Source organism: Panthera leo, chromosome A1 (genome assembly GCF_018350215.1).
Source record: "Panthera leo isolate Ple1 chromosome A1, P.leo_Ple1_pat1.1, whole genome shotgun sequence".
NCBI lineage: Eukaryota > Metazoa > Chordata > Mammalia > Carnivora > Felidae > Panthera > Panthera leo.
In genome coordinates, this window is record NC_056679.1 from 189,116,399 (window position 1) to 189,140,857 (window position 24,459).

The window sequence follows — 24,459 nt, forward strand, 5'->3', positions numbered from 1 at the left end:
GTAAGTGGTAGAAACAAAGTGACAAAGAGATCTGGGTAATATGGAGACACACAGACCATCAGAAGTCCTATGCTAATGCATGGTGAGCATATCATAAGGGTTCCAGAGCTCTAGACACTCCTTCCTCCTTGCCCACTTTGACTGGTCACCTGCTTGGGAATGCTGTCCAAGGTGCAAATTATTCAGTAATAACTCTCACCATTTATTGAGCACTTTCTATGTGACAAATACTATGCCCAGTACTTTAACCCTCATTTCAATGAACCCTCCCAATAACCATATGAGGTAGGCATTATTATACTTTTCATTTTATGGATTTGGAAACTGACACCCAGAGATGAATTAATTAGTGATTTCAGAATTGAAATGAAAATCTTTTTAACCCCAGAGTCAAGGCACTTAACCATTGCTTTATAGGAAACCTTTAGCTACATTCTATTCTCATTTATGATACTGTATCTGTGCAGTGACCCTGAGATTGGTCTGCCCCTCTACAATTGAGTGCAGGGATGTTCTTAGAAACTTTTCAATGTGCACAGTTGTTTTGAGAAGAAAAATTTTTGATAGAGAAACTTAGAAGTTTATTTTGGGGAGAAAACATCGGAGTCATCAAACACTGAATGGAAAAGTTTGTACTAAAAGACAAAGGCACCTAAAGTTGCCTCTTCAAGGGAAAAGGGACATTAAGAGGAGTGCGGGCCGAGACCTTTCTGCTGGAGGCTAATTGGCAGTCTCTCTGGAAGGATGCCAGAAATGTCATCTTGTTTCCGGCCAGGGGTATTGATTTTAATACTAATGGAGATTTGAACTGGACCTTGAGAAGTTCACAAAAGTTCCTCTCTCTGTTTGGGAAGCCATGGACTTGGCATTCAAGAGAGTTTAGGATATGCTCAGTAGTCATGGAACAAGCCCCTGTTCTGCTAGCCTGTCACCATGGTGCTTCTCAACATCTTTTCTCTCTCCACTCTTACACATGGAAGCATCATCCCGTTATAGAGAAGTACATTTACAGCTGAAATTACCCAAGTGGTCCATTATGTTCATCAAGACAGAAAAATAATAATAATAATAAAAAATGCTGCTCTTTGTCCCAGCTGCCTGAAGAACAACTTTCCTGCAAATGGATCCATACTGAGCCATGTCTTTTTTCTTCTTCCTCTCCTCTTAAAAATTAAATTCATGTAGGAATACCCTTCACGACATGATTGCAGAAAAAAAGAATGGCACTTGGCAGGACAAAAGGTCAGAGCATTCCAGAACACTGAGATTTCCACATAGCTGCATCTTGAGGTTGCATTTCAAAGCTCCCGCCACATGTGTTCCTTTCTCACAGCTGAGGGTATGGGGGGAGACCAATCACCCCAAGGGAAGGTTTTTCAGAGATGAATTCACACCAAACAGGAACGGGATCGGAAAAAGGGAAAGGCAGGCTGATTCCACTGACAACAGCTAATTGTAGTGACTGATTCAGCTTTTGGAAGGTGGAACTGCATGGAGAGTGTGAGCTGCAACATGGTTCCTGTTTTAATTAGTGGCACCACAGGGAGAAGATGGGCTTATAATTGAGTAGTTTGCTGATCGGTCAACTTCAACCCGTAATCAGACACGCTGAGAAGTGGACATTAACCGGGAGCTCTGACTAGCAGGAAGTCTACCCCATTAGCATGGCTGGTGTCAAATCAGGTTGTTTTTAACAACCTTTTTTCTAAATTCTTTCAGATGCCAAACAAAATATTTTCTAGATTCTTCTTCACTCACTCCCCGTCTACCTAACCTTTCTGTTCCAATTTTCCTTAGCAAATCTCTGCTCAGGCATACGGATGTATGTCAGTTGATCGACACTTCCACTATTCAACGTTCCCTCCAGGCTACAATGCTGAACATTAGTCATTGACTCTCTCTTCCAAGCCAACACCTCAACTATCACAATCCTCAGTCTCCTCCCTTCCTGAGCGCACTTTAGGATTTGTTTTGAGAAAGTATCTCTCTCCCACTCTATGGAATCTTGATGAGACTCTAAGTTAAGAGCTACACTTTCCCTTCTTTCCCTCTCATGCCTGTTCCAAGAGAGAGAACTGGGTTTCTGATTTCAATTAGGCAATTCAGACTCTTTTTCCCAAGATTTTGAATCTCGAGAAAATGACAGAAGAGTAAAGCAGTTGAAGCTAAGAATTCTAGGGACAAACTATGATCAAACTGCTCATTTTGTTGTTGTTGCTACTTAGAATCCTAAGCTGTTAGGTTCCTGTTTCCTATTTTGATTCTCAAGCCTTTCCCAAAATCCATGAGCCCTCCACTCTCCTATGATACGTTCCTTTCTGCTTAAATTAAGCAAACGGAGTTTCTGTTGCCTGCAATTGAGTAACCTCAAATGAGAGGGTATCCAAGAGAAAGCCTCCTAATAGACAGCTTGGTGTTCATTCTCCACCTTGCTTTCCTGGCTCCCACTAGGAAAAGTTGTAGAAGGAACGTAAATCATACTCACAGTATATGAGAGGATAAATAAATACATGAGAAAAAATGAGGCATTATTACTAACGAGTCTGGGTTTAGGGCCTGGCGTGAGTATCCTCATCCCAGATGTTCTCATGGGATCTACTTGGAAGCTGCGTTCCCATGGGATTCTCACTGAAGTTTGGAACATGAGAGTGATTTGTCTGGCCCCTCTTCCTGCTCAATTTTCTGACAGGGGCCCCCACACTCACTCATGCCCTCAAACATTTGGGGTTGACGGCTGATACATACATAAACGTCATACAGCATCTAGTGCAGAAAGGAGACGTGCTACCTACCTTCTGTTTCCTGGCCATGTTTTGGGCATGGTTTGTATTAGCTTGCCTTAAAGAAGGCGAGTCTTGGCACGCCTTCAGATGGGTGTGTTGTACATGTGTGTGTACTCAGTTGCCAAGCTACCCCAGGAAAAACACATCCTTGCTGCACTAATCTCCTCCCCACTGTGTCCCTGTTGGGGGGAAATATCCACCTGGCCTTGTGGACACTCAATGTTTTTCACCTTTATGGACAAATCAGGCCTCCATCTTCAGTGCTAGTCCAAGGTCTAGAAGTTCTGGCAGCCCTAATTCCCACCCTATAGATCCCAAACTGTGCACTCAGAATTCTAAGCAATGAGCTGAAGCATTTCCCTAGCTGAGTAGGATTTATGCCTCTCACCGGCTAGGAACATAAAAGTGCGAAAAATATACATAAAGAGGGAGTTCACCATAGCTAGATAGGGGCCAGGGGAAGGAAATCCGCAAAATCAGGTCAGCTTAAACTGGACCAGCTTGGCCAACGCACTCTCATAACCACATCAATTCAGGGCTTTCACGGGTTTGATTTTCTTTCAGCCCAATCCACTAAGGAGTTGCTTGTGAGTTCTGTGGATTTTCTGCACAATTACAGATTATTGCCATGGCAACAACAGAAACATGTGACAATTTTGCTACCTCAGAGACCAGGAACAGCCACTTACAGGCACCACACATCATCTTGTAATGGGACTCTGTGCCGTTGGCCTCACATTGTTTTAAGGCTAATCACTGCTTTTTCACAGATGTAGTTTTTCCCCCACCCACTCTATTTTCATGATCTTTTAAAACAGTTTGGATTTGCTCTAAAGCAGTTCCACATTTGCCTGTGTTTATTTGGTCATAAAAAAGGTATTATTTAGGGGGTTGGCGGAAGGAAAAAGAGGGGTAAAACTTGATGAGTGGAGGCAGATGGGAGGCAATAGGCAGAGGAGAAACGACTTTGCTAGCAGATGGTTTTCTTGCCACTGTGTCACTGAGTTGAAACCCATGACAGTACTGAGATCCTGGGTCGGCCACATACAAGGCCACCCTGGGAATGAACAAAACTTGCTTTCTTTCAAATGAGCTCAAGTCTCCTGTCCACTTTGCAGGCACAATGAGAAATGGGGCCACTGATAATTAAGTTAGAGATGTGATTGAGAAGGGGGACCAGGTAATATTTTCTTTCTGGCAAAACAATCAATTTATGTTTCAGAAACTGGTGCACATAGCCAAACCCCAGCCTTTTTCTGCCAAGCATTCCCCCTTTAATTTTTTAACCTCTGGGCATTTCAAGGAAAATTGAATCCACATGTTTTCAGATTCATTTGCAAATGCAGTTTGCTCAGAGCTGTTTGATGACCAGTATGCCCTTTGAGTGTTTTTATGAGCTTAAACTTATTTTCCCCCAAGCCTCTTGCTCCTGAACCAGGAAGTGGCATATGGAGTTTGAGGCAGAATTCAGAAATGATCATTTTCGAAAACAGTCACCAGGCTCATGTGTCTCTTTCTGGACCTTGATAAAGCTAAGAAAAGGTTTTCACATAGTGCATAAGAATAATTGAGGGTAACTTAACTGTTTTTACAACTGAAAAGCAGATCTGATATGGATGCGATCCAATTCCTCAATCACATGGCTCCCCCATCTTTCTTTATTACTGATGACATTTGTATGGAAGCAGATGGTTTCTTTCCCAGGGACATGTCTCCACCTGCAGCATAATTCCCTGATTGGAATAATGCTTCAGAGGCAGAATTGGAAGTTTAGACTCATCATCCCTGCCTTTGACCAAACTGCAGAAAACAATGTTTGTTTATTATCTGTGAATCCTGTCTGCTAAGTAGAAGGGTCCCTTTTACTATGGACCCTGGAATTTGGAAATGATAGGGTGTTCTTTTCTGATTCAGCCATATGACCCAAAGCAAAATTCCGACTTCCAGAAAGGTGGGAGTGTTATACGTGTGTGTTCTAGATATTCTGAAAAAAATACTTAGTAAGGGATAAGAGTAGTTGGGAAAAATCTACAGAACAGGGAAAATGTCTCTAAGCCTGGGATTTTTCTGAGCTATCAAGTTTCCTTTGAGGATGTTCGGATGGATTCCACCTACATTCCAGGACACTTTTGTTAATGAGGAATTAGTCTGAGGAGTTCTCTGGATAAATATTTGTGAGCAAATAACATTCTTCCAGGAAGCTCACTTAATATAGTGTCTATTTTTTCTTCCTTCTTTATTTCCTTTCACCAGACTTATGATCCCAGAGAAAGTTGCATTAAATTCACATGCCCTATTTTTAACTTTCATCTGGACTTCCTTTTTTTTTTTTTTTTTCCTTTAAGCATGAGAATCGAGCAAATAACAACCCTTTGTATTGCATCCAGTGGAAGGTCACAAGCTCAGGGAATTTTCTTAAGTTCCCGGGAGAAGTAAGGCCATAAAAAATTCGTGTGCATGGCCTTCATACTGTGCCATTTTGGCTGTCAGTTCTGCTAAGTATTTTCACTCCCATTCTACAGACAAAAGCGGATACAGCAATTGTTTCAGTTTTTGTAGAGAAACTGCCCGTAAATTCACAGCCTTGCTTCATCCTTGGCCCACCCAAATCAAAAGGCTTTTAAGTGAACAATAGAGAGTGCTGGCCTTGCCTTGGTCAGCCACAGCCTATAGCAGAGAGCATCAGTAGACAGGACATCAGATGGCTCTTTGTTTTTAAATTATTGCATTCCCCACCCCCCCACCCCCCCCCCCACCCCCCCACCCCCGCCTCCACCAACATGATCCTTGGAGTTTATTGCAGAATAGAGGAGAAGGAGAGAGAAAAGTAAGCTTATTGGTAGCTTGTCATCAGTTATAGCAGGAGCCTCAAACTCCAATGTACACAGGGGAGGACACCTGTCCTTTCTCAACTCAACTCATGGACAGTGGCTACTCAACTCAAGTTCATTTTTGCCATATTAGATGATAGGCCCAGGGTAGATAGAACTTTTTTGTTCTTTTTTAGTGGAAAGTCATAAATTTATATTTTAGATAAAAATTTTTTATTATTTTATTTTTTAAAATGCTTTTAATGTTTTTTTTTTTATTTTTGAGAGAGAGAGAGAGAGAGAGAGAGAGAGTAGGGGAGGGGAGAGAGAGGGAGACACAGAATCCAAAGCAGGCTCCAGGCTCTGAGCTGTCAGCACAGAGCCGGATGCAGGGCTCGAACTCATGACCTGTGAGATCATGACCTAAGCCGAAGTTGGACACTTAACCGACCCAGCCATCCAGGTGCCCCAAATTTTTTTATTTTAAAATATTAGAACTATCTTCAAAACTACAAAAATGTTGGTGGGGAGGGGCACCTGGGTGGCTCAGTGGCTTGAGTGTCTGAGTCTGGATTTTGGCTCAGGTCATGATCCCAGGCTCCTGAGGTTGAGTCTGGCATCAGTCTCCATGCTGAGCATAGAGCCTGCTGAAGATTTTCCATCTCTCTCTCTCTCTCTCTCTAACTCCCTCTGCTCTCTCCCACTTGTGCTCTCTTTCTCTCATAAAATAAAATAAAATAAAATAAAATAAAATAAAATAAAATAATATAGAAATGTGTAGTGGACTAAAGACACTAGATGTGTGTGAGGGGTCTAGGTACCAAACAAGCTCAAGGGAGCAGCCAAATAGGTTGATATGCAGTAATTACCATTGATTTCCTGGCCATTTTTGAAACTCCTAGTCTCAGTGTCCAACTGTGAGGTAAGATTGTAAGTCAGAGGAAACTGTAGCTGTGTCCAAGATGTGGGGAGAAGAGTGTGAAATGGGTAAGGATAAGGGGCAGGATGTAACCAGCATCCTTTCATGACCTCCATCTTAACTTGGACAATTCATCCCTATGTTCAGTCAGTAATATTTACTGAGTACCCTCCATGAATCAACACCATACTGGACATTAGCCATGTGGCAGTGTGCAAGTTAGTCATCACTGCTATCTTCACAGAGCAATGTCTAGGGATAACATAGACATCAATCAAATAATCATACAAATGAATATAATCTGTCTAATGTAATGCATCTTCCAAAGAAGAGGTGTGGGCTATGATAATATATAATTAGAGGATTTGATCTGGTCAGGGTAGTGGAGAAAAGAATAGGTTGACTAATGGCCATAAGTAGGAGTTACCCAGGCCCAGGAGGAGGGAACAAGCTGTCAAGCAGAAGCAACAGTTTGGTTGCAACTGGCCAACAAAGACCATATGGCAGAAGGGATGGATACAAGATACTGAATGGCTAGTGTGGCTGGAATGCACAAAACATGGAGAAGCCTGCAGAAATTGGAAGAACCCAACATTTCAGGGCTTCTTCCATGGTGCTAAGAAGTGGTGACTGATCCTAGATCCAGGCAAATGCAATGGAGTGATTTTAAGCAGAGGGCTACAGGATCAGATTTACATGTTGAAAAGATTATTCTGCTTGCAGAGTGGAGGGAAAAGTGTAGCCAGGGAGACAAATTAAGAAGTTGTATTGCTTCAGGAGAGATGACAACAGTTTGGATTAGGGTTGTGAGTGGGATTATAGAGGGAAGTGAATGAATTAGAGAAAGTCATTAAATATAAATGAAAGGACTTGGTGGTGCATGTGATGGTTAATTTTATGTGTCGAGTTTGCTAGGCTTAGAACTCAGTGAAATAATCAAGCACTAATCTAGGTGTTGCTGTGAAGGAATTTTGTAGGTGTGATTGCCATCTACAATCAGTTGACTTTAAGTAAAGAAGATTAGTGTTAGATCGTATGGTTGAGCCTTAAGAGGAAAATTGAGATTTCCCAGAGAAGAAAAACATGTGTCCTAAGACTGTACCATCAATTCCTGCCTGAGTATCTAGTCTCCTGACCTGCCTTATAGATTTCAGACTTGCCAGTCCCATCATCATGTGAGCCAGCTCCTGGTTCTATTTCTCTGGAGAACCTTGATGTGGTGCCTATTCAGACTCTCTATGCCATTCTTGACATATTCTTCTTCCTTCCAGAAAAGGATCTGATGCATGTTATATCAAATCCACCTCTACAAAGAAATGTGACATGCTATTGACACACATTTCTGCAATATGTATAATGGTAGGATAAGGACATATTTCTTTAGAAGAAGCCCAGGAGTTTGAGAGAAGAGGGAGAACCAAAATCTTTAAAAGGAAACCTGGAAAGGCTAAAAATACTACAAAATATGAAAAAAAAAAAAGTTTTTCTTTGACAAGCATTTTCTTTCATCCCAAAGCTTTCTGGGTCTTTAAGGAGAAGCGTAAACACTGGTAAACGCAAATGCTGCTTCATATGGACAACCACTTGAACCTCCAATTAGCTGAGGCTGGCAATGGCTACAGCTGAGCTGACTTTTCCCAGGTCCTGGACAGAGGGAGTTCATAGGGCCGGATGAGGCAGAGGTCCTGGGTGAGAAAAACTGACGAAGCTGATACTCAGCACCAAGTAAACCAGTCCTGAGAGTCCAGAGGAAGAGTAATAAAGTGGTGGCCTCCAGTTTCCATTACTGTGAACCCTTTAACCCCTGGAGCCAAACAAAAAAAGTAAATAAAGTCCCAGAATAGAACTGGCTTTAAAAATAAAAAAGGAAAAGCTTTCGTTTCTTCTTCTGCCTTCCCTTCCTCCTCCTCCCTTTGCTTCTGTGGCTCAGGTTCTGACCCAGGCCTCTCAGGAGGGAGGCAAGTTTGCTGCCTGCATGAGCTGGCAATGTTGGCAATGACTGAATTCTTTGGTGCTCCTGCTAAGCGGCTCTTTCGACATGGTCACCTGGCGATCCTCTCGCTTGATCCCTGTATCTTGGTAATAATCTAGCAGGTTGTTAAGGGAGAGGGAAGAGGGAAAAAGGCAGGGATGGGTTCAGTATGAAGCCACTTCCCTCAGAGAGTATCAAGGGAGCGAGGGGCAAGGAACTGGTGCATAAGGCTTGGCCTGTGTTTGCTAGATTTTTTTTTTCCTTTTGGATCAATAATATAGACCAGAGATCAGAGAGGCAGAAGACCTCATCCAGAATCTGAATCCCCCCTAAGGTCTATTAAATAGATGGGAAAGCATGCTCAGTCCCTTAATATAGCATGCAGGATATGAGGCAAGTCAATTAAACTCAGTGTCTCAGTTTCTCCCTCAATAAAAAAACAAACAACAACAAAAAAGAATAATTTTCATACATTGAGGACATAGGAGGGAATAGAATTAAATAATGTTGGAAGTGGCTTCAGCTAATGGAGGAATCCTCTCTCCCTCCTCACCCTGACCATTGGTCACCGGTGCAGGATGGATGGAAGGAACTTAATCCAGAGTTCACCTATTCCACTGTCATACAGTTCTGAGTTTTGCAAACTTATTTTCTCTATAGAGCCCAAAGTTCTCTTCACTAAGCTCCACTGAGAGGGCAGAAGAACTCTCGGTGGTACTTAGCTCCAATGTGGTTCATTACAAGAGCTGCCAATATACTAGACATCCTCTGTTATCAAAAATTCTGCCTTCTAATACAACCTGCCAAGAAATAATCCATCAAGTACAACTATATAGCGAGATATATGTACATATGTATGCCATAAACACACACATAAAGTATCTCAGGAGCAAAGTGAAAGCATAAAATCAGCTGGCAGAATGGTCCAACTTAAATAGGGCATTAAGTGGTATTAACAGACTAGTTCTAGAAATGATCAGAAATTCCCAGTCGGATCAAAGATTGATATCAAAGACTCAGAGATACCTCAAGGCCAGCATCTCTGGAGAGGATTGGAGCTGATTGGAACTGAAGCTCTATCTCTGGCCTGTGCATTTGAGTGAACACTTTAAATCTCCAAAGATTGAACTATAAAGAGAAATTAGTTTATTAATAATTCACAGACTTCAAGGAAAAAAAATGTCAAAAGCATATGCTCAGGAACAAAGCTGATTTTATTTTTACTGTTTAGAATAGAGCTATCTGTAGAGAACTTGAAGTGCCAGGCTCGAAAATTGAATTTGGTCTTTTTTTTTCCCCCTTGTCTTCATGTTTTTAAAGAAATGTTTCTAATAAAATATATGTGAGCGTTTAGTCTGATTTCCCTCTGCATACTTCAAGTTTTTCAAATCCTATGAGGTTTGTGGGGAGTGTCAAGCACAGAATACTTTATTCAAGACTTTAATAGTTTGAGATATTTTCATGGCAAAGTTATTAGCCAAGAATACCTAATTGGAGTTTATGAATTCAAGGCAAGATACTCAAGAATGGGTGTAAAAGAAAGAAAGGTTAATAAAAATCTGGATTTAAAATGACTCAACAAAATCAATTAAGTGATCAAGTCATTCTCTGGGAGAAAACCTCTCTTTAATATGAGGAGAGGGGTGTATTTTTCCAGAAGTCTACTAGACTGAGATGTCCTTGAAGGCAAGAATTCTGCTTCATTTCTCTTGGCATCCCCAGGTTCAGTCATGAGCCAGCTACTAAACTGCCTCAGTTTCTCCAATATGGCTGACGGTAGGCTGGCATGAAGAAACACAGATGGGGATGAGAGTAAGGTAATTTTATCTCTTCCTGGATGAGTTAGCACTCAAGTATAGAATGGCCTTAACCTTCCTCAAAATAAAAGCTATGTGCTTACTACTTCCTGCCCCCTCATGTCTCCTCTAAGACACTGTTCCTGCAATTATCCCCTCTCTTTTTTGTGAAATTCCCTCATCCAGTGGGTCATTGCCAGCAGCTCTGAAACAATCTCTCACCTTAATAAAATCCTTGCCCTTAATACTCTTACTCCTTCAACCATTTTTTTTTGGCTTCCCTATAAAACAAAACCCATTTTTAAAAATTGTCCTATATCACTATTTTATGTCCTAACATCTCATTCTTTTTTGAACCCATTCTAATCAAGTTCCTGTTTCCACTACTCGACTGAAACAAGTTTTCTGTCATTACTGAGATTGTATTATATATTTATGCTTTGATTTGTTAACTGTCCATTTTCCTTATTAAGATATAATCTACATGAAAAAGATTTGGGTTTTTCTTATTATTGATCATTATTTTTCATTACTGTATCCCCAGCACAGGCCTGACACATAGTAGGTTCTCAAAAAATATTGATTGTATAAATGAATGAATTAAAAAGAGATCATGTTCTTAATTATGAAACCCATGTACGATTTCAGCTATAGCCTCTGTGATGGATCAACAGTATGTTAATAGATAAAATCACTGCCAGACAAATCTCTTTTTGAACAGTGACTTTTTGAGAAATGTTTGCTGGAGAAATTCTCCTCTCTGGAAGTAGAAATTTAGGCTCAAAAATCTCATCATGGAGGACAATATAAGTGTATAGTAGGCAATAAATAAATGTTGAATGGATGTCCTTGCAGTATGACAATAACCTGATATACTGCTATCACATTTTTTTGCTAAGTAGTATAATTTGGTACAAAGAGAATGCATCTTGGATCTTAGCTGAGTTGCTTCAAATTTATAGCAAACTGAAGGAACAACCCCAGGCTTTGTACTTTAGGGAGATGGTGAGGCAGGTGCCTATTATCAGCATGGAAACACTTCTCAGAATGACCAGATTAGTTGTTACTCTTTTATGATAACACTTCTCTGAATCCAATTTTAATTCCTTATCTTTTTTGCTTTAGGTCAGGGATGGCAAATAAAATGTATCTCATTTGTCAAGTCTGATTGAGTCACTCATCAAATATTTAATTCAAAAAATATTTATTGCATTTCTACAAGAAAAAGGCACTGTTCTAGGAGCAGAGAATAAAACAGTGAATAGACAAAAGTCCTGCCCAAATGGAGTTTACATTCTAGTGGTCGGTGGTTGCTAGATTGGCAATAAAGATTCTGTCATCTATTAGCGATGTCTGCCATCTGTGCAGAGAGGGATGTGGTAGCACCAATACCAGTCTGGGATTTGCTGATCTGGTTTCCAATTTTGTTTGTAATGTCCACTTGGTTTTCTAGCTCAAGGCACGCAACTCTAAAAATGACTTAACCCTCATGCAGGCTCAGCCATACTACAGGCTGTAAGTCTAAAAGTGACTGCTAATTAGAACAAACTTAAGGACCTATGTCAGTGGCTTTTCATCAGGTCAGTATTTATTACTAAGCTGAGTTTGACATTTTACTTGGTCCCAATAACTATTTTGTTGCTTAATTCTTTGTTATTTTTTCATGGCCTTATACCCCAAAGCTTTCTTTTTCTCTACCTCTCAGTTCCTATGTTGGCTCCCCTGTTTGTCCACTTATTTATTTATCCATGAAAGAAATATTTACTCAGCAGTTACTATATGGCAGGTACCATTCTAGGCATCTGGAAGACAGTGTGAAAAGAACAGAAACACTCCCTGCTCTCAAAGAAATTTATATTCTAGAAATAAGCTAGAAATAAACAAATTTATGGGATAATTCTAGATAATCCATGTGACTAAAGTAATATTAGGGTAATTTAGGGAGAGTGATCGGGGGAGCATGATCTTAGGAGGTGATATAGAAGATGAAACTGAAGGAAGACAATGAGCCAAACACAGGATGGAGGTTCATCTTGTATGGTAAGTCTGAATGTCCTGAGGTAGAAACCAACTGGTGGCCTGTTCCAAAATCATTAGGGCTGGATGATAATAAATGAGGGGAGGGTAGTGAGAGATGGGGTGGATAAGCAGGCAAGAGCTAGATCCAGGAAGTCTCTAGAATATGGTAAGGATGGTGTTTACCTACCTTCCTGGATTTTTTGCTCATTTTCTACTGCCAGACTTAACAGGTACCACCATCAGCTATCTCCCAAAGTAGCCAGTGGCATCTGGGATCAATGACAATGGCCCATGACAACTCAGCACTGAGAACTCTCAGTATCTCCAGCCACATCCTTGTGAGTCTGGTCAGGAGCCTGTGCCTCGCATGCTCTGGTCTAACCACTTCCAACTAAACTCTGGTGCAGATGCCATCACAGCTCTAAGCAAGGGAATCTCACTTTTATCAGGCTTCCAGGTTTCACCAGATTAAAACCATCAGCTGCAAGAAAAAGGATGCATAAAGAGGATTTGTTTCTGACAGTCACCTGAAGCACTATGTGACAAAGCAGCCTCAGTTCTAAAGTGGTCCCAAAGCATAGGCCCCAGAGGCAGTTCCACAGCAAGGCACTAATTACTCTTTCTGAGAAATTGCCTTATTTCAAAGATTTAGTGCCCAAAGGCATTGCCTATCAAAACTCAGTTTAAAGAGGCATTTTAAGAGGGATAGCTTATTCAGTGCCTTACGGGCTCTGTGCTAAAATCCTTGACCCCAAATTATCCTCACCACTTGTCATTTGGCCTGATAGTCCATTGTAATAGAGTCAGTCCTTTGGTTCTTGAAGATTTTCTGGTTTATTAAATAGAAATATTCTCAAAAGACTCAATACTTTAAGCCATTATTAATTTTGCCTCAGTTTCCTCTCTCATTCCAAATTGTCCTGTGAAGCTACCTACTCCACCTCATCAATTCCTGCCATCATCTGAACTCCTGATACCTTATCCATCTAGTCATTTTTAACTTACAGTTTTGCCAGTACCTGGTGCTATGTGTTCAAATCTTATTCCCAAAGTACAGATGAGAAAAATCTAAGCTATGAATTTCATTCTTTAACTCTTTGGTGATACTAAGACAGGACTCCCAGAGTTTAGTTTCAATATCAACTTTACCTTGCAAACGTGATGAGGTAAGTGAAGAAGATTACCATAGATTGCCAAGGATTTTTAAACAGAGCTGTTCTGTTTTTCTGATACCATGGATGTGCTAAAATTATAAATAGCAAGCTAGATACAGATGCATTATATCTTAGGTACAGTACCTCCAATGATTGCTTTCAACACTGCCTTCAGTGCAGGAGATAGAAAGATCTGCCATAGTATCATAACAGACTAAACCTTTACAAGAGTGTTTTTTGTGTTGGTCCTCATTGGGTAAGTGATCTGGACACAGTGTGTTACAAGAATACCCTATGGTTTCTACAATGTTCCAAAGTTGCTGTACCACTAAAGAAAGAACAATATAAATGTATTAACACAGAGATGGGAAGAATGTAAGTCCCATCCTTCAAGGTAGCTGACCAATAGAGTGGCTCTTAAAACAATGGAATGTTATGTAATTCCAACATGAAAATTGATTCTGGTATTTTTAAATTAAAAAAAAATTTAAAGACAAATATAAAAGCATGGACATAAAAGAAGATAGGAGGAAAACATGAAAAACAAGAATCTGTGCAGATGATGACAAGATTGTGAAGGTCTCCTCAGCAGCTAAAAGGTCAGATATTTACAACTTTTTATATATTAAAAATTGATATCAGCATGACCTCATTAAAGAGCTAATATTAGTAGAGAAGGATAGGTCAGTGTCAAAAACAATGCCCAATTCCTAGCACAATGTACCCGGCTTAGTCAACTTTTGTCAACCTCAACAAAACACTAGCACAGACAGGATACATGCTGTCATTCCCAATTAACACAACCTCTGGTTTGTCCATGTTTAGTGTCAAGAAATTAGGCCCCATCCACGAAGAGACAGCCATTAGGTACTGGTGTCCCATTCACACCTGTCTCGCATACACCTTGGCCTGATTACTTATTAACGTTACCATCCCAGTGTTGGTCACATTTTCCCCATTATTTCATTTTTCATGTAATGCCAGAACAGCCACCTTTGTAAGCAAAGCAGGGGGATGACACGCTGCCTCCTTTCCCTAACCAAAAAGCATAAAGCTAGCCAGAGGAAATACACCAAAAAGCACGTGTTCTCTGGTGATCCAAAAACATGATCCTGGCCAAAAACCAACACTGAAGGGATCTTAAGGGATGAACTCAGCTTTCCATATGGATCTGCGTTGACTCCCAAAGAACTCTGCCCACTGAAAGGCGGTGTCAGCCAGCACGTGCTTACTTAGCAGTGGGATGTTCAGGACACATGGCGAGTGCCCCCCAAGACGATTGTTTGTTAATCTTCCTTACAAATAAACTGAGGCAGAATAGTCCCAGGGCTTCACATATGAAGACTGGCAAGCACTGAAATGAGGCTTATCCTCTGACAAGCTCCTTTTTTTTTTTTTTTTTTCTATTTTTTATCTGTTTAGCAACCAGAACTGGATCAGTTCCCAAAGTTCAGTGCAGTTTTCTGGGTTTATAGGCATTCCATAGTTCCTAAGGAACAGAGTATAAAAATCTGGTAGAGTGAACCAAACTAATAAAATTGAGAATGCAAAATACCCTCCCCCCCACACACACACACCGATTCTAGCTATTGGGGGTTTTCCAGGTCCATTAACAGAAGTGTGTTATCATTTTTTACCAGAGGTCAGTGTTAAAAGTCCCCTTGCTGCTTCAGACCTACGCTCAGAAATTTGAAAGATGGGGAGATTTGGCTTGGCTCATCCTATTTAATTTGCACTATGCCTGGATCTGTCAGGTTCTAAAGAAAGATACAGCCCAGGAGATTTGGGAACTTCCTAATGTGAGTCAAGTTGGCAGCCCGCACACTTGGCTTCCACTGATTACAGCTTCAGTTTCTGACCCCCAGGAGGCCAAACCAGCAAGAGGAAAATGTGTATAGTAAATGTTGAGACCTAGGTCCATAATGAAAGTGCCCCCCTTTCATTATGCTGGTGCCTGTCTTCTGGCAAAGTCCACTTTTTAGAGCCAATGCCTTCCCTATGGCATGGAATTGAAGAGAAATATAAAAACCTCACATCAACCCAAATGCCCAACAATAGAAGAATTGTCTAAAACAATGTGGCCTCCGTAAGACTGAGTACTGGCAGCACCTATAAATCATTTTTTATATTATTTAATTACATGGGAAAACGCTCAAAATGCTAAGTTAAACAGTGGAATACAATACTGTAATTTATAGTATCGTCACAAAAAAAGTACAAACTGGTTATGTGTATATGGTGAGATTTAATTTAAATTGAATTTTCTAATAAGTTTTGCCTGAGATAGGATGATAATTCTTAACGTGTGTGTGACAGGAGAAATCCACCCTTTCATCCTCCCTGATCTCTGAGAAAGAACTGAAGTTGCTTAGACAGATTATCTCTAGAAAATGTACTGAGAGCCACAGCAGAACTAGCCTCCCATGGTGGGAAAAGCGAGGGGACTGGGAAGCTGATGGGTGGAGCCATCATGCAGGGCAAGAGTGTTCTATTGGGGAGGGCGTGGGAGGGAGAGGGAGAGGTTGAAAGAGGAGAGAGTGATAGGAAGAGAAATGGAGACTCTGGATGTTTTCTGGTACCAGAGAAGAAATAGGGGGAAGAAGAGATTGAAATAAGAGTTCACGTGTTGGAAGTTCTTCAGTGGCTTTCCACATATGACAGAAATGTAGGTAAAGATGGTTATTTCTGGCTGGATCACTCATGTTTCTTTAAATAAGACCCTGCTCTATGGCAGGGGATATCACAACTTCATCAGAATTATGTATGTTTTCCAAAATTTCCACAACGCATAAATTTTACTCGTATACTCGTAAAACAAGTAAATCAATAAATAGAAGATGGATCCTTCCAACAATTTATTTGGCTGATGAACTATGGCTACTCTCCTTGGCTACAGAAAGTTACAACATGTCTTTACCTTACAAGGCAAAAGTGACAACTAGTTGTTTTTTTGAATCAGTTAATGAACTCAATAAATATTCATTGAGCATCACCTCTGTGCTAGACACAGTGGAGCATACTTGACATCTAGTATTGAGCAAACCAGCCATAGCCCCTGACCTTAAGAGGGGCAAGAATGGAAGAAAGAGGCTAAAAGCGCATCTCTAGGACCATCTGGGTAGTGCTTCAAACCAGCCCTTGATAATGCAAATACCCTCCCTGAATGTTCCTTGAAAAGTAAGAGACAAAGCCAAGGTATAAAGTCCGCTCTTAATTAAGCATCATTAAGAATCAATTTTAGTCTGGAACTAGTGGCAGATTAAAATAAATAAATAAATAAATAAATAAGCAAAAGTGTAAGACAGTTCTCTTAAGAAGGATAAAGTTCTTGTTATTCATTGTAATGCAATGCCAGGAAGTGAAGGGTTGGTGAGGTGAATTCGGGGTGGAGAAAGAATCCCAGCCTTCTAGGCTCTGTAATTTGGAGGCTATTAAAATCCTCTCACCCTTTCTTTTAATGCATTTGTTACAGAGGAGCAGTTGCCCAGAGTTTGTCAGTAACAGCTCAGCATATGCAGAAAATCAATCCCAAACAAAGTTCAAAGAAATCTTTTCAAAGCTCTGTTTGAGGTGACAAATGGTTGCTAATGAATGATGGAGGCCCAGTCCTCATTTGACTGACAGGTGAAAGGATAGCTGACTGGGGAAGGACCACCTGCTCACTCCCGGCCCAATTAAGACCTCCAACTGTTTACAGTAACATGAGATTCACATTAATTGATTCCCCTTCTTAATCTGCCCCAGAAAAAAATCCAATGTGAGATGGAAACTCTGAGGAATGATCATAAAATAAACTGACATGGATTGTTTCCACATTTCCATGACCTTAAGCTGCCAATGGCTCCTCCTTTCTTTTCAAACCACAGTCCTCCCTACTTGCCTTTGAACCATGCCCTCTTCCACCTACCCAACCACCTTTGAGAGAGAGAGACATGCCAGAGTTTGATTCAATTCCTGCCAGAGTTTTCTGTCCTAACTGATACGGGTCAGCAAGTGCACTTGATGGGTCTTTGCAGCCCCTACAGAGAACCAAAGTTTTTGTCCCAGACAAAATCATGGCCATGAAATGGACTGTGAACTTCTCAGACATTCTTCCACTGTATCTGAGCTAACCTCCTTAACTTGGGTAGGAACATTCCCTCCTGTTTTGTGTTTATAAAACTCCACATCTAGGTCTGGATTCAATTTGTTATTTGTTACATTGTATTTAAAAGTGAAATTGGCTTTTCATTTCCCTATTTTTCCTCCATTATGATGGACTTCCTTGGTTGTTGGGAATGACTGCTTATATCCAACAAAAGACATGCACAAAAATATTCCATGACAGCTTCATTCATGATAGCCCAAATTGTAAATACCCCAAATGTCTATTAAAAATAGGATGGGTAAATATATTATGGCATATTCACACAGTGAAAAAAAATAATAAACTTCTGGTTTTTGCAAAAACTCAAAGGAATCTCAAGGACAAATTTTTGAATGAAAAAACCCCCATCCAGACAGGACCATTAAGTACCTGGGGGAACTGATTGGGAAGAGGCCTGAGGAAACCTTACTAAGGTACTAGGAATTTTCTATATCTTGATCTGGATCTGTTTACTCGAAGGTAAACATACATGAAAATTCATTAAGCTAAAATTTGTGTGCTTTACTGAATGTAAGTTGCACCTTAAATGTAATAATCAAACAGATTTTGCAGTTTCACAGTTTATTGGGACCTGGGTAGGGATGGGAGAATTCACTAAAAGAATCCTGTTTGAGGATCATGAACCTTCTTTGACTGGCAAATGTAGTGGGGTTCTTCAGTAGAGTAGTGGTAATGACAATAACAACAACAGCAATAAACTGTGTGTTTTAATAGTCTTTACAGTACAAGAGTGATATAAAACACCATGTAACAATTCATTTTTATTCCATAATTTACATACATAGTTTCAGCAAGACTGAAGGGCTTATGGTAGACTGAATAATGACCCTTCCCCCAAAGACACGCACCTCCTAATCCCTGGAACTTGTGAATGTTACTTGACATAACAAAAAAGACATTTCAGGTGTGATTAAAGATCATGAGATGAGGAGATTCTGGATTATCTGAGGGGCCCAATGTGATCACACAAGTCTTTGTGAGAGGGAAGCAGAAGGCTATTTGACCACAGTAGAGGAGAAAGCAATGTGACTGCAAAAACAGAGATTGGGATGATGCAGCCAGAAGCCAAGAAATGCCAGCAGCAGCTAGAAGCAGAAGAGGCAAGGAATGAACTCACCCAGGAGCCTCCAGAAGGAACTAACCCTGTTGACACTCTGCTTTATCCTCATAAGACTCATTTTTTACTTCTTTCCTTAAGAACAGTAAGAGAATATATTTGTATTGTTTTAAGCCACTAAATTTGTGGTTACGTGTTATAACAGCAACAGGAAACTAATACAGGACTCAAGATCACACTGCCTATCTCCAAACTTGCCCTTTGATCCTTTAAGTTCGAATTTAATCTTCTTCCACCACTTTCACCACACCAAGCACATGACATAGAGCAAACCAGGATCCTAAGTCCTAAAGGTATAGCAATAGGGCATGAAATTAGCATGGACAGGAAGCACAGTGGACTCCACCAAGTCATCTCCAGGCTCCCTTTGGGCATCATTAGAACCTTCCAGGTAAGAGTTGGTAAAATATTCTTGCTACTAAAACTCAGCTTTCAAGTGGTGAAAGAAGTTGACAAAAGAGCTGCCAAAATATTTTCAGTGAGTGTCATTCCTAGATGGGTCTAGAAACCTCCTGGGCAAGAGAGCCACATATTTTTATTGAGTTATGTCTATGGCATACAACTCAAAACACCAAAGTAAATTTTCCAACTGTGGTTTGAGTTATCTGGTTTGGCCACCAATAAAGATCCAATTTTCCCGTGGGATGTTAAGTCTCCCAGCCACTCTGTGGTAATTGGGATATTTTATTTATTCATTCACTCACTCATTCAACACTTATTGAGCTGTTACTCTGTACCAGATAAACAGAAAGTAGAAGAGAATTGGAATAACTGAGTTCCTACTCCCAGAAACTGCTTACGGTCTGCTGCTGAGATATTTCTAGAGAGTGTGGCTGACGGGGTAAAAAAATAAAGAAAAAAAAAGCCCAGTAATTTGAGAGCCACTGGTCCCCTTAAGTAAACCACTTCTCACTAAGACATTGGGTAATACTAAAGAGTCAGTGTGTTGAGGGTAACAACTTGGTCTTATGTGCTATTTGTCAACTGGTAATTGCTATGGTTAAATGATCAATAATATGTAATGAAGAGGGGAGTGGGACAGAAGGCAGAAGGGACAGTGGGAGAGAGGAAAGTAGGGAGAGAGCAAAGGAGGAAGGGAGGGAGGGAGGAAGGAAGGAAAGAAGGAAGGAAGGGGGGGCAAACTTCTGGGTAGGCCACTAACCACCCACACTACTGTCACATTAGTCTTCAATTTTCATATTCTGCTTCTACCAATTTGTGATCTCCTTGAGATTGAGGGTCACATTTTATTCATTTCTGTAACCCCAACACAGCACATTTCAGCACTTAATACAAATAATTTTGGATCAATGAATAATTCACAAGACACTGTGAGACAATTTCAAAACTAAAAAGCCATTCAACCTACTTGACCTTCTTGTAGCCCCTTGGTCCAGGTCAGCTCCTACAACTTTTACCAAGCGCTGCATCCCCTGGGACTAGGGAATATGAGTATTATCTTTAGATCAGCAGACAAGTGTGTCCTGTGGCCAAAGCAGATAGGGTGTACAAGAAAAACAATGAATGAACGAGGATAAGCTTGCCCCAGGTAAATAGAGCATCACTTGGTCATTTTAAATTGCCAGCATAAATATTTATGGGGGAGAGGTCATATAACAAAACCAACCAGAAGGTAGTGAGATGGCATCTGTCTCTTTCTAGTCTCGGAGCAGAGCAAAGAAGCCCTGGATCTCTATGATGCCCTACATCATTTAAAAGAATTAATCATTTCACACCAGACGGAGACCAACAGTGAAGATAGTTGAGGGAAGTTTGGAAACCTGAGGAAAACAAGGTTTTCCAGCTGCCACTGCGTTTCTGAGTTTCTCAGAGGAGCTCTCAGCTCTGTTTATCGGTTTCACATCTCCTTGTGTGTGATTTTTCAAGCTCTTCACTGTGAACTGGGGACTGACTGGGAGGTGCGACTTTCCCATCAGTTTCTCCTCTCAGGAGAAATTGGAAATATGTATCTTGAAGCTGCCTGAAAATTTCTTTAGATGGAAGATTAACTGTCTAGCTGCTGTAGTGTGTGTTTGGTGGGCAAGTGGCATGCTTCTCTTCCCTGCCCTAGCTCTTCTGTTATTTGTCAGTGAAGGATTCCTGGGTGTGATGGTGGAGAGGGGGGCTGGCATCTGCCTTGGTTGGCTCCCAAAAGCTATTCCTGGCCAGTAGCCTCCCAGAGTGAAGGAGTCACGGCCAGGCCCTGCGGCAACCTGGGTAACGTAAATAGGTGTTTGGCCTTCAGGTAGTGTGGGAATCATATCTGCAGGTTTGCATTTTCCATCGTTAAAACCTTTGTAAGAATATTGGCCAAGATATAAAACAAAGCCACAATTGTTTCCCTAGCCCAAAGACAAGAATGGTCACCTGCGTTTGCTTGAAAGAGGAGCCAGGATTGCCCTGAGCAAGCTCTGAGAAGCATAATATTTTCTTTGCAACCACCATACTGGCTCCCGTAGCTTTCCCTTAGTCCTATGGCTTCCAATCTCCATCAGAGGAAAAGCCAATCATGACTGTCAACTTTGGCCGACTCTCCTACTTCAGACATGCTGCCTCTGACACCCACACGCTCAGTCCCTCACTTCTTCAGGCTTCTGCTCAAACTTCCCTTTGTCTGTGGCCTCTCCTGTTATCCTATCTAAAACTGAGATAGCACCTGAAATATCTGAAACAGCACCTCTCTTATTCTCTGGCTCTCTATTCCAGCTTTATTTTCCTTCATAGCATTCAGCACCACCTGATACACTGTGTATTTTTTTGTTTGTTGTCTGTTTTCGCCCACTAGAATGTAATCTACTGGAATGCAGGGACTTAGGTTTTTTGGGAGGTCACTTATGTATGGATCCCAGCTGGAATACTCCGTGGTGTGTAGTTGATGCTAGAAGAATTTTGTGGAATGGATGAATGAATGAATGAATGAATACATGGCTCTGCCAGACCAAGGTTCTTCTCTTAACAAGGAACTTTTGTTGAGAACTGGATTGTCCTTTGCACACTAATATCGAAAAGAGGAAATGGGCCTGAAATCTACTTAGCGTGTTAATAATCCATTTTAAACCTACCACCCATGAACTTAATTCCTGTTAGCCTCTCATACAATCAGATATGAGTAGCAGTTATTGGTTTGCTAGAATATACAGGTAGGAGGCTTGGTGTGAGTAGAGAAATAATGAATGGAACAGACCCTTCCCCTGCCCTCAGGGGGCTGAGAGCTTGGCAGGAAAGACAAAAATTGAAGTAAGCAATAGAAACGAGCCCTCTTGAGGGTTATGATGGGCGAGTACAGGGAGCTACAAGGATACAATGCCTGTGGCCTACCTGCTCTGGGGCCAATCCTCTTCTAAGAAGTCATAAAATAACTTTCCTCTCTGAGTGCTAATGAACAATTTTCCTTGCAAACAATGTAGTACTTAATTCAAACCTAAAACCATAGTGTTTTATGATAGCCCTTGAGAAGCACCATATAGCCAAGAATCATTGAGATAAACCACAGGCCAGTTGGAGGAAAGGGAGCTGGAAATGATGTTTCTTGCACTACCAGCATGTGTTAAACATATGCCAGTAGTCTCCCCTTCTCTTTCCTTCTTTCTTTCAATCTTATCCTCTGTGTATGCCCACACTTATATATGCATGTGGAGGCTCACTGAATTCTCATAATAGTCCTCCTGAGGTAGATACTAAAGACTCCAGTTTAAAAGTGAAGAGATAGAAGTTCAGAGAGGTTGTGTAACTTGTTCAGAGTGACACAGCTAGTAAGTGGCTAGCCTGAGGTTCAAAACCAGGTGCAAATGGCTCTTAGAGCAGGTCTTTCTAGGTTCCTCCAGTGCTGCTCCCTAGGCTTGTGCTTCTGCTGTAGGGTGCCAGGTCCCCTTCTAGTGTCTGTCAGTACCTAGCTTTAAGGGGTTTGCATAGGGCAAGTATTGCTTATAATCCCTGTGTGCTAACAATGTCTTGGTTACAGGAAAGAAGGTCTGCCAGTCATATGGGACAGGGAGAGGGTCGAATGCATGTCCCTACAGGGATAACCATGGCTTCTGGTCCTGGCAAGGAATTAAGGCTGAGTATCAGACTATCCCGGACACTCTGCAGGGATTTCTTGTGGTGACCAAGGTGGAGAACGAAGAAAACAATGGACTCTTTCATAAACTTCTGGGTGACCTGGGCAAATCATTTAATGTCATATACTTCCCTTTCTTCACTGGTAAGATGAGGCAGAAATAATACTCAGCAGCCCCACACAGGGACAGAGATTCATATAAAAGTCAAGTTCCCAAAATGAAGCGACACAGACACGAACACAGGATTTTTTATTACTACAGGTAGAAGTTCTTGGAGGGAAATGAAAAAGGGGAGGGCCTTTAAATTTTCTGTGACAGGACTCAGCTGCCCTGAACCATTACTGCGAGGCAAAATCTTGTACTCTATCTGCTTCTCCCCACGAGGGAATAGTCAGAGGGCTCCACCTGCAATGTCGCTTTCATCCATCTTCACGTTTGCCATCTAAAGAGCTCATCTTGGAAAATAGAAACTAATAACAATAATAATCAACCCTACATGGGTGAAGCATTCTGAAGGTTATAAGTACTTTCATATGTAGCGTTAATCTGAACTTTGCAATTCAGTAACAAATTATTAGCTCCCCATTTTACAGATGGGAACTGAGGCTCAGAGAACTAGAAACTTGACTTAATGGTAGAGACAAGACTCAAAAGCAGTTATTCTGACTCTTCATTCAGTGATCTTTCTACACACCTGATTACACAGTTATGATGAGCACATCACTTGTTAAACAGAATAGCCCCCCAAAAGTCCAAGTTGTGAAATGGTCACCTTGAGAACAAAACCTTTCCTACATAGTGCTGTTACTCAGTTGGTATTCGTTTTCAAAGACTGCACGACTTCTTTTATTTTCACAAAACCCCAGGAGGAGTATGCCAGCACATCATTCATTTGAATCCCCCTCCTTGTCAGTTGGGCTTGGAATTGGGAATCATGTTCTTGGTATTTTTCTCCAGAAATGAAATTAACAGAGTCTGACTCTCAGAGCCTTGGCTCTCTTTTCATTACTTTTGGATGGAAGAGAAACATGAACGGAGGTAAGGGAAGGATCTGGCACAAGCTTGGGGCCTGACATGATGGAATAGCCATCCGCAGATATCTGCAGTCAGTGCATTCAAAATCACATTGAGGACCTATACAGATCATCTGAGAAACTAACCCCTGAACCTATGTACCACACTGGTACTCCACTGGGGTCTCTTTCAAACAGGTTGTCCTAAATTACCAGAATAATTGATATCTACAGCTATAACAATTTTGGTATTCATATGGCATGCACACTTTTATTCACTTGGATACTGAAAGGATTTTCAGAAGGTTGTGGGAGGTAATCATGAGAAGTAACTCCACTCAGTTTAATCTTAAAATGTATAATTTTTGTGAGCTTATTATTTCCTTTAGAATCCCCAAGCACACTGATTGTCCCTAAGCCATCATCCTGACACTCAGAGCTCACAAAGCCAACGCTTTAATTGTGCAATGACAAATGATAATCTGATAATGTCCTGAGACCCAGCAAAATTCTGTGTTGATCCCTGAATCACCAAAGGAAAATCCAACAGTTGTCATTCTTGTAGATAGCAGATTTCTTGTGTTCCATCCTTTGCATTGTTCTCCATTAGTGGTATACATGTTAACTTTCCACTCAACCCTACCAGAGCTGGCAACCTGTGCAAGTCACAT

General features: G+C 41.0%; 1 long non-coding RNA gene across 3 annotated transcripts in view; it reads right to left on the reverse strand.

Moving 5' to 3' along the window:
• LOC122225296 overlaps nt 1-24,459 on the reverse strand; it is a 48,984-nt gene that overhangs the window by 14,726 nt on the left and 9,799 nt on the right. The window contains exon 3 of one of the 3 annotated variants that reach the window (XR_006205189.1): nt 20,087-20,201. The exons of 1 other annotated variant lie outside the window; for it this stretch is intronic. This is a non-coding gene — a long non-coding RNA (uncharacterized LOC122225296). Of the gene's footprint in view, nt 1-20,086; nt 20,202-23,024; nt 23,246-24,459 lie in introns of those variants that run through there. One more of the 3 variants, XR_006205190.1, reaches the window with a different exon arrangement.